Source organism: Nicotiana tabacum, chromosome 20, assembly GCF_000715075.1.
Source record: "Nicotiana tabacum cultivar K326 chromosome 20, ASM71507v2, whole genome shotgun sequence".
Classification (NCBI taxonomy): Eukaryota; Viridiplantae; Streptophyta; class Magnoliopsida; order Solanales; family Solanaceae; genus Nicotiana; species Nicotiana tabacum.
Window position 1 is genome coordinate 104,624,641 of NC_134099.1, and position 12,286 is coordinate 104,636,926.

Consider the following 12,286-nt stretch of genomic DNA (forward strand, 5'->3'; position numbering starts at 1 on the left):
CACAAGTCACATACATAACTTAATCACGCTGAAGGAACTGGTCACCGCCATCAATATGCCAATTCAACCATTTCTAACACTTCTAACTTCTTCTAATTTATCCTTGATTGTCTTAGAAGTAACAATAGCTCTATTCAACACATAACGCACTCGATCCGTATTCATCCCGAGTGGCCTTTCATCACGAGACCATGCTGTCTCGAATCCCACCAACCATCTCATACCCTCCTTGTGCGCTTGCTCATAACCTCATCTGATACGCCCGTTCTGAAAACACCTCTACCAATCCGAAGTCTCTTTCTCTCATTCCTCCAAATTCTACACTACAAGCCGAAAATATCATAGAACATTCCGAGCCTCTTATCATAATCTACTGCAAAAGCTCGATTCTTAACAATACCGCGGGCTTGAAATCCTTAGGCACCAAATTTCTAACCTTCGAATTCACTAAGACCATTGTTGAGAGTCACCCACTCTGGCTTGGCCCCAAATATAATTAATTCCAAGACTCCGCTGGCAGATGAACACCCATCTCTACGAAACGCCTGACTCAATCACTTCCCTTGTAAATCACCTCTATATGAAACACAAAATCCTGAGTCTTCCCAAAGCCCGAATAAGAATGGATAAGGCCATTTATGGCACACATTTCTCAAATTATTTGCTCAAATTACCTCTAATGTTCTTTTCCCTTAGATGTAATAACTCACCAATATGCCGATAACCCCTAAAACGCACAAGTAGGCAACCATGCAACCCTATCGTAGGCGGTGGGACTCTCCCACTTAGCTTGAAGCTACTATTATACAACTATAGAACCCACCAAGATTCTTTCTTCATCACTAAACTGATCTTGCACAACCAACTCGCCAAATTTCTCAAAATCCTTCTGTTAGCATTTCATCAACACTCCGAATCATTAACCATATTCACATATTCGAACTCTTACCGGGTAGCCAATAGAATTCTTCGTAAAAGCTGTGTCAGCACCATGCGGCTGCTAACTTGCTCACAAGGGATAACCCACATGTGGAAATTACATGCCGACATCTCCTAACGATGCTGCATTGCACAATTACCACAAAATCTGTAACTCATCCTAATCCTATGATCATTCACTAGTTGTACAAGTTCATTCATTCCTCGTGGACATCAAGTATTCTTCTTCATATCAAGACATGTTGTATTCTTCTTCATATCAAGCAATATTTTCCAATTCAAAGACATGTTGTATTCTTCTTCATATCAAGCAAATCCTTCATGTTGCATCAAATCTTCTGTCGTATAATGGCCAACATTTTGAATTAAGTCTGTGGATCTAGTCACTGTCCACCATGAATCCCGAATCACTCCATACTTTCCTCAAGGTGTGTCGCTGTCCAACCACATAACCCATATGCTACTCTGCCACTCTCCTACTTTGGTCATACCCCCTCATTTAAGAAACTACTCGACTTCTGCTTCTTACACCTGACCTTCTATAAATTTAACCACCACATTACACATCCCACATGACCATCCCCATCCTTTTCCGAACAACTACTGCCTTAAATCAAAATCTATCTCTGTAGAACTTGAACCAATAGATCGTTACTCCGTCAACCCAAACCTGAACATTCATAGTCCGATTGCCTTTCCTCTGCCAGAAATAAAATACTGAACCTCTAAATCATGCATTGATAAATCTTCCCTTCAATTTATTCACTGCTTTGACACATGGACAAGCATCATACCATTACACAACACTGTGCAATAGCAATGCACGAATTGTCATCACAATAAATGCCAAATATCAAAACATTAGGTACTACTGATGCTGAGCTGAAACGACAGGACGACCTTTCGAAAGACAACGACAATAATCAAATCAACTATGCAGGGGGAAACATCCTGTACTGCATATGTAGTACCATTACATTTTCTCAATTCTTGATTTATAATAAGCATTTCACGTCGCATAAGATTGAGTAGGAAAGAAACAAAGGCATAATACTTGCTCATGACTCGTGAAACCTAAGTGAACTTAGTGCTATGATACCATGTTGTCACAACCCAAATTTCATTAAAGGCCATGATGGCGCTGGACACCACTGTCAGGCAAGACAACACTAAGAAGTTACTTAAATTCTCATTTTATTATTTTTTTTAAATCATTTCTTTTCCTTACATTAAACAAAAAGTAATGAACTTGACTGAGTAAATAATGATGTATTACATACTGAATAATCCCATAGTCCTCCCAGAACCGGGTGTTGTCGCGCCCCCTTTTTTCCCTTTTTGCGGGGAAGTCCGACTTTCGACATTCATGGGGGAACAACTTGATTTTGGGTATTTGAAGAGTCTCCACTTAACGTATTATGGTGCTTTAGGTCACCTAGAGTAATTAACTTTTGAACTAGTTTGCATCACCAGAGATTAGGGTAAGGGCTCGAAATAACCTTGAGGGGAAGGTGTTAGGCATCCCTCGTGGTCCACAACGGTTGGTCCCGTCCGAATATAAACTATATGAATTATTCATTTAACAAGAAAGAAAGTATTTGCAAAATAAAGTAGCTTTCCCTATGCATATATGATTAAGGAAGTTCAGATAGTGAAGGTAAAGAGATTTGGACATCTTATGTATATCTAAAGGGGGGTCCTAGTTTGGTTAGCCTACATGATCATACCCATGCAATGCCCGGTAATCACTCCTCAATGAGGGGCTACAAGTTACACTAGCGCGCAGGTCATCATATCCTTACTACCCAATTCCCTCCCCTTGGTCATAGCCTAAAGCGTTCTAGAAACATTAAAAGATATCCTATGCGTGCACTACCCGTCCCCTCCTTGTGGCCTTGGAGGTATTTAGGACCTCTAATTTAGGTAGTTCTAGACTATCCTAAGGTACTTAAAGGAGAAAAATCTAGGCGACAACCAAAACAATTAGGACTGGACCAAAGATAGAACAATTAAAGGCTCAAGTTTTACCTCCACAAATAAAGCCAACAAATGCATGTCTCAAACATAGTTTTCAGATATTTAAGAGAAGACCTAGAATATGATATCTATGTGAGCAGAGAATATGCATTATTGAGTTAAGACCAGAGTGTAAATACTTAATCAGTTTGCCTACTGATTTTAAAAACCTGTTGAATATGGGCAGTCACAAATAATAGAGCATAATTTTACAGTTTTGCAGGATTTTAGTCGCCCTACAGGCTTGCCTAGGCGTGTAATATTGATGTCCTATAAGAACAATATCTAACCATTAATCAGGAGTGCAATAAATTAGTAAACAAGTTTAGGCAAGCAGTTTGTATCCTATAGGCATACTGTCTATGTGTAATGACTGATTTAGATTTGCAGAAATTAGTTTTCAAACACCTTATAGGCGTAATATCTAAATGCAGTAGTTAGCATAAGACTATATTGGCATGCAAAAACTATTTTCAACCTTGGCAATATGTAAAGATTGTTTTCAAAAAGCTTACAGGCATAGTGTCTAAACATACAAGATTGGTGTTTTATACCCTATAGGCATGTCGTCTAAACATTGCAATAAACTATAAGCTTAGTTTTCTAAATGAACAAATATTGCAATACCTATAGGTATGGTGTCTAATGCAGGTAAATAACCCTAAGAAACATAGTTTCTAATGCATGCAAACAATCATAATAACCTAAGACATGATTTCTACCCAAATTCCCACAAAAAATACATATAATAATTCCTCCCAATTTACTAATTTCCCAATATTTGTTTACAAAGTAATTAATATTACAAGACAAATGTAAATAAATTAAAGGAATGGTAATAGTATACTATAACGAGCCTGGATAGGCCCAAAGTAAAACCTGGAGAACCAGGCTTTCAAACAGTCTCAAATGCCACATCTCATAGTGCTGGGGATGGTATCTTAATGTGTCAAAGATCTCAAGGGCCTCAAGGACATAGGCAGTGCTCACATCAAGGCCCCTTTTAAAGATCAACAACTTATGCAGTGTGGAATAGCCAGCGCCAGTGTGTCAAAGTTCAGAGAAATCTCATGGACTCCAAAGCAATGCTCACACTAGAGGGGTGAGACCCTAGGTGTTCTAAGATCTTAAAGTAGATAGTGATTTACAAAAGCAGTTTTAAACTTTCAGGAAACCAGAAGCAGACAGAGTCATTCAATTCCTGGAACTTAGGCAAAGGCTCCAGCAAATAAATAACATTCAAAAATGGGATTACTTAAGATAGCTATTACTAAATGACCAAACACAAGGCAAGGCATGCTGAGGATCAAATAGCCACATACAAAAGGGAAGTAGGGATTGGGGGTCATATTGGACATGAGAAATGAGCATGAGTCTAACTCATATGGAGACACAGAAGTTTTACTAAAGTAGGAACCAAACAGGTTGAGAGCAAGGTACACAGAGATTCAACCAAATAGAAGCAAACAAGTGATAGCAGTAGACATGCAAGTTTGATCAGGATAGAAGGAAAAGACCTACTAATTATAACGAATCATACAAGTCAAGTCAAATAACAGGAAGCATTCAGCATAAACAAAGGTGATACATAGGCTGATTGAGAACAAAAGGCATGAAACACATAGGTTCAGTTATAGATAGGCTAGTCTAGAAGATTCTACTGATTAAATAACATAAGAAATGATATGTTAGGAACATACAGTATACAAACTAAATGCTTGCAGAGGTTTGCATGATAGTAAAATGGGAGCATACCAGTTAGAAATTTGCAATAAAAGAATGAGGTAAAGAGGATCCAAGACCTAGTCTTGGCTTCCAGCCGACTGGATAGTCCAGTAAACAAGTGACAAAAGTTTGCAACAAAGAGAGAGAAAGAATTTTTTAGTGCTTTGTCTTAAGTCTGTGTGTGTATATTGTGAACTGATGCCTTTTTTGAGCTAGAACAATGGGGGGTTTTATAGTATGCAACAGAGTGGGACACGTATGGTAATGAGCCAATCATATGCACCTAAGGTATGGAAATCAATTAACCATCAGTCATGGCTCAATTAAGGGGACAGAATCCCATAAATGGTACTTAATTTAGGGAAGTCTCACACGGAATCCCTTAGCTAATTAGAACCAGGTTAATAAGGTAAGAAATAATCAGACAATTTATCAAGTGGAAGCAGTCATGAACAAATTAGCCACAAAATCAGACTAGTATTACTTAATTTAAGGAAAGTTACAGATGGAATCAACCAGTAATTAAGGACTAGGCTAAATAAGGCAAGAATCAACTCCGAAATTAATCAGAAGTTAGTTTTGAACAATCAAAGCATAAAATCAGTCTAGTTGTATCAATTAATAGTTACACATAAGGCAAAAAGGTAAAATCTAATAAGGAAAGCCCAATTTCAAGCCCTAATTTAAGTAAGTAAACCAGTTAACACTTAATTGATAGAATCAAAGGTGAACGGGCAAAAGACAATAGCATAAATAGTGGTATAACTGAAACCCTAAGAAATACAAAGACATATAGATGGAGCTTGATTAAATCAAGTAAAAATTAGTCGAAAAGTAAAAATAAGAAAATCAGAGATGAAAACATTTAAACGCTAAAACCTTTTTTGCAGAAATCTATCAGAAATCAAAACCCTAGCTTTTTAGGGTAAAATAAAATCGATTAACAAATAATAGTAAGACGGAAAATATTAAGGAGAATACCAAAAAAGCTCAGAACCACTTAAGATCTAACGAGATCTTAACAGATTCAACCAGAAAATAGTTAGGTTTGTAACAATAGGCATAAGCGAATCAAAACTGGTTTGAACCAGAGATTTGAAACCATAAGAACACAAAAATTAGTACTCATGGATATCAGAGTGAACATGGACATAATAATAGAGAAAGGAGAGACTTTGAACCAGATTTGGTTCGAGTCTCCTGAGATTCACATCGAGAAACATAGAAATCGTATAACTAGTAAAGAGATGAGGCCGGATTGGGCATGAATTCGAAGGAAACCCCCATAAATCAAGAGGGATATTAGTGACTGCGGGTTAGGGTTAGAGGATGAGGAGAGAAGATGAGAGAATACAGAGGCGGCGGGTTTGGGCGAATGAGTTAGGGTTTGGGGGTTTTGATATATTAAAGGGTGGGTGGGTGGTTGGTTTAGGGCCGTTGATCTCAGAAGATCAACGGCCAGGATTGAACGTTAGTGGGGCGGGTTGAAACTAACCGTGTATTTAGGTATGGGTTTGGGTCGGACGTGTAGGGGGTAATTAGGCTAGGTTAAGTTTGAAATTAGGTATTTTCTAGGGCTATATTTTAAATACTCGTTTAATTTAGTAAAATAATTTTATAAAATAATAAAAATATGATTTATGTGTGAAAATATTTTAAAATACTTACTTAATATTATAAAAAGATGAAAAACTATTTTCTGTATGGATAATATAATTTTGCATATATATAGGTTATTTTTGCAAAATACATAATTCTAGCCTAAAAATGCAAATGTGACTGTAAAAATACAATTAAAATATTTGAGGGTTTATATGGGCATAAAATAAGAATTTAAATAATCAATCTTCATAAAAATAATATAAAGAATAGTTATTGAATATTTGTATAAATAAAATACAACAATATATTGGTTTTTAAGTCCTTTCAAAATTATAGAAAAATTATAAAAATATTTGTGCATGTTCGTGAGTGTGTATGCAATATTTTGAAAGTATGTATACATATTTAAATATATATGAAGAAAAAATTGAGTATCAACAACTGCCCATCTTTACCCGGGAAAGATATAAGAGTTTTCTAGTAAAGAAATAATGACCAATTTTGACTAAACGGGATGTCTTGAAAAATATAGGCCGAACCGTGGTCCTTGAGCTGCCTACATATCTCTGGTTTTACAGGAATCAATGATGTGTAATTCCGGATCAATCGGCGGAATATACCGATGAAGTCATTACAAGAACGGACACGAGATTTTGGGATGGGTGGTTGTGATGAATGTTCAAGTTTGAGATAGTTGAAGGAACTGGAGCGAGGTCGCTCCTGCTGGGATAGAGGTTGCTTACCGGCCACCTAAAAATGAAGAGACGCTACAAACATGTATTTGTGCGAAAATTTTAAACATGATGCAAATTCCCTTTGGACCATGAAAGTTGTCTTCGGACAGTTAAGGATGATGTCCTCAAACCATGATGTCATGGGCCATGAATTGTTGAGTGAGGGATTCACAGGCGATGAAAATAGTGCCTCCGAACCATGAAGCCTTCAATAATGATATGTAAATTTGTGAGATCCTCAGTCCATGGCATAGTGTCTTCCGGCTATGAGGATGATGCCTTTCAGACTATGACGCCTTTGGATAGGCTGGAGATATCTTAGCCCAAGAGATGCTATAATATGATGTTAACAATACAAGGCTTAGTCTTGTGAAATGGAGGTCAGAGCTTAGACCAATCGAAAAACAAATAGATAGTATCGGAATAGAACGATATTTATGAAAGGAGGGACAATGCTTAGTCCTATGCGAATGTGGAGGCAGGGATTAGCCTCATGAAAATATGGAGGCAGGGATTAGCCTCATGCAAGTATAGAGTCAGGGATTAGCCTCATGCAAACATGGAGGTAGGGATTAGCCTCATACAAATATGGAGGTAGGGATTAGCCTCGTGCAAGATAGGGAGGAAAGGATTATCCTCATGTAGGTATGGAGGCAAGGATTAGCCTCATGCAAGTATGGAGGCAGGGATTAGCCTCATGCAAGTATGGAGGCATGGATTAGCCTCATGTAGATATGGAGGCAGGGATTAGCCTCATACAAATATGCAGGAAAGGATTAGCCTCATGCAAATATGGAGGCAAGGATTTGCCTCATGCAAGATATGGAGGCAGTGATTAGCCTCATGCAGGTGTGGAGGCAAAGATTAGCCTCATGTAGATATGGAGGCAGGGATTAGCCTTATGTAAATATGGAGGCAGGGATTAGCCTCATACAGATATGGAGGCAGGGATTAGCCTCATGCAGATATGGAGACAGGGATTAGCCTCATGCAGATATGGAGGCAGGGATTAGCTTCATGCAAATATGCAGGACAGGGCTTAGTCCCATGCAAAAAATGAGTAGCAAATAAGGGTAGCATATTTCTTAGCTGGAGATATATTCGGTGTCTGATGGCCGGTTTGATAGTGATTTTGTTACATGTACATTTGTTTGAGAATGCTATCGCTATGTTAGATGTGCCTGCGTTCAAAGAAAAATTTTAAGTTTCGTAAGGGGAGGTTGGTTCTAGCCTTTGTCTGCTGGCTTTGCTATGTTGCGTTTTGGAGGCCTTGTTTGAGTTTTCCTGGGTAACACCTAACTGTTACAGAAATAGAGTTTTCAAAAATATGCAATTATTGATAAAAATAGAGTTATTTAGAAACATATTGAAATATCGAGTAATTTTATATGAACTAGTGACTATAACACATTTTAGAGACATTGCTACGTCCTTCTCAAAATTCTGCTCCAGTTTGGTAGATGATCCTTCGACCATTTGCGGGTAACGAGCTTTGTTGAACTTTCTTTAGAATTTTGAGAATCCTTCTCAAAATTCTACCCCAGTTTTCTTAATCGATTTCTGATCGTTTGACATATGTTGGCGTCGGCTGGACATGCTCCGGAATTTTGAGGGTCCTCCTCAAAATTCTACCCCAGTTTCTGATCTTTGGGGAAAAGGAAATTTTATTATGATATGAACTAACCCATACGGCTGCCTACATATCCCCTCTTAAATGGGAATCAGGTCAAACATAGTTAAATTACATCAGTTGAGGAAATGTAAATAGTCTAAGCATAATATCTTTTGACTATGTCTGAATTGATTGGTTTTGGCCAAACTTCTCCGTCCATTTCTTCAAGTATGATTGCTCCTCCAGTCAGCACCCTATGAACCATGTAAGGACCTTGCCAGTTGGGAGAGAAATTCCCTTTGGCTTCATCTTGATGTGGGAAGATCTTCTTCAGCGCCATTTGTCCTGGTGCAAATTGTCTTGGTTTGACTTTTTTGTTGAAAGCTTTGGACATTCTATTCTGATAAAGCTGACCGTGACATACTGCGTTCATCCTTTTTCCATCGATAAGGGCCAATTGTTCGTAGCGGATTCTTATCCATTCTGCATCGCTGAGTTTGGATTCCTATATAATCCTTAAAGAATGAATCTCTACTTCGGCTGGGATGATAGCTTCGGTACCATAAACCAGCATATAAGGAGTTCCCTTGTTGATGTGTGAACTGTGGTGCGTTATCCCAACAAAGCAAAGGGTAGCTTCTCGTGCCATTGTTTGTGGTTTTCTACCATTTTCCTTAGTATCTTCTTGATGTTTTTGTTGGCGGCTTCTACGGCTCCATTCGTCTGAGATCTATAGGCTGTGGAATTCTTGTGCTTGATTTTGAAAGTTTCATACATGGCTTTCATTAGATCACTGTTGACATTGGAAGCATTATTAGTAATAAAGGACTCGGGAACTCTGAATCGGCAAATAATACGATCTGTGACAAAGTCTGCGACGACTTTCTTGATTACAGCTTTGTAAGATGAAGCTTCTACCCATTTTGCGAAGTAACCAATGGCTACCAGAATAACCCTGTGCCCGTTTGAAGTAGTGAGCTCTATAGGGCTAATGGCATCCATTCCCCAGATGGCGAATGACCAAGGTGAGCTTGTTGCATTGAGCTCATTTGGCGACACTTTTATCATATCGGCATGCACTTGACATTGGTAAAATTTGCGGACATACTTGACACAATCTGTCTCCATAGACATCCAAAAGAAACCGACCCTAAGTATCTTCTTGACCAAGACAAAACCATTTATATGCTGGCCACATGTCCCAGCATGTATATCCTCAAGTAGTTTAGAAGCTTCTTTTGCGTCGACACATCTTAGCAATCCCAAATTAGGAGTTCTTCTATACAAATTTACTCCGCTATAGAAAAAGTGATTGGACAATCTCTGAAGTGTGCATTTTTAGTGTGGTTTGCATGCTCCGGATATTCTCCTTTTGCCAAATATTCCTTGATGTCATGGAACCAAGGTTTTCCATCTATTTCCTCTTCAACACGAGCGCAATACGCCGACTGATTATGAATTCTCACAGGGATGGGATCAATGAAATTCTTGTCCGGATGTTGTATTATGGATGACAAGTTAGCTAATGCATCGGCAAACTCATTCTGAATTCTGGGCACATGCTGGAATTCTATCTTCGTGAACTTCTTTCTCAATTCCTGTACATGGTAAAGATATGGAAATATATTGGAATTCTCAGTGGCCCACTCTCCTTGTACCTGGTGCACAAACAAATCTGAATCGCCGATTACCAACAACTCCTGAATATTCATGTCGATTGCCATGTTGAGTACTAGTATGCAGGCTTCATAATCTGCCATGTTGTTTGTGCAAGGAAATCTATATTTAGCAGACATCGGATAATGATGACCTCTTTCTGATACCAAAACCGCTCCAATGCCCACTCCTTTAAAATTTGCATCTCCATTAAAGAACATCCTCCAACCGTCATATACTTCGATAATGTCCTCTTCTATGAATTACACCTTTTATCAGGAAAATATGTTTTCAAGGGTTCGTATTCTCCTCCCATAGGATTTTCAGCAAGATGGTCTACAAATTCTTGTCCTTTTATCGCCTTTTGAGTTATGTAGACGATATCGAACTCACTCAATAGTATCTGCCATTTGGCTAGCTTCCCAGTTGGCATGGGTTTCTAAAATATATACTTCAAAGGATCCATCCTGGATATGAGGTATGTGGTATAGGCACAGAAGTAATGCCTCAACTTCTGGGCCGTCCAAGTCAAAGCACAACAAGTGCATTCCAGTAGAGAGTACCGTACTTCGTAAGGTGTGAACTTCTTACTCAAGTAGTATATGGCTTTCTCCTTTCTCCCTCTCTCGTAATATTGTCCCAGAACACATCCAAAAGCCCCATCCAATACAGATAAATAGAGTAGCAAAGGCCATCCCAACTTTGGCGGGACCAAGATCGGTGGTGTGGACAGGTACTCCTTGATTTTATCGAAAGCTTTCTGACAATCCTCGATCCAGCTTTTTTTCGGCATCTTTCCTCAGCGTCTTGAAGATGGGTTCACATATAACTGTGGACTGTGCTATGAAATGACTGATATAGCTAAGATATCCTAGGAAGCTCATCACGTACTTTTTGCTCCTAGGTGGTGGTAATTCCTGAATAGCTTTGACTTTAGATGGATCCAGATCAATCCCTCGACGACTGATAATGAATTATAGTAACTTTCCTGCAGGAACCCCGAATGCACACGTTGCCAGGTTCAGTTTCAAGTTGTACCTCCTTAACCTGTCAAAGAACTTTCTCAAGTCTGCTATGTGATTTGCGACCCTCTTGGATTTGATAATGATTTCGTCCACATATACCTCTATTTCTTTGTGTATCATATCATGGAAGATGGTTCTCAAGGGTCTCATGTAGGTATCCCCAACATTTTTTAGACCAATTGGCATAATTTTATAGCAGTATACCCCCATGGTGTAATAAAGGCTGTTTTCTCTGCGTCTTCTTCATCCGTCCAGATCTGGTGATAATCTGCAAAGCAATCTAAAAGTATTGGAGTTCATGATTAGCACAATTATCGATCAGGATGTGTATATTCGGCAGTGGGAAGTAGTCCTTGGGACTTGCCCTGTTTAAATCTCTATAGTCAACACATACTCTAACTTTCCCATCTTTCTTCGGAACTGGCACAATGTTGGCTAACCAGGTTGGGTACTCAACCACCCTAAGAACTTTGGCTTTGATCTGCTTAGTAACTTTCTCCTTGATTTTCAGGCTCATATCTAGTTTAAATTTTCTGAGTTTCTGCTTCACTGATGGGCACATGAGATTAGTAGGCAACTTGTGAGACACTATGGACGTGCTCAAACCAGTCATGTCATCATATGACCACGGGAAAATGTTCTCATACACCCTTAAGAAATGAATGTACTCCTCTTTCTCGGTTGGCGATAAGTGAATGCTGATACGAGTCTCTTTAATGGTCTAGGCGTCCCCCAAATTTACTGATTCGGTTTCGTCCAAGTTGGACTTAGGCTTATTCTCAAAGTTTTCGACCTCCCTGACAACTTCCTCAGGTATCTCGTCTTCTTTATCCGAATCACTATCCTCATGTTGCGTTGCATCATTACATGTCACAGTCACCGGTTCATCAGGAAAAGTAATAATAACACTATAGAAAGAAGAAATGTGGAAGATAATAATGAATAATAAAGAGCAATGCATTTGATTAAAACTAAAA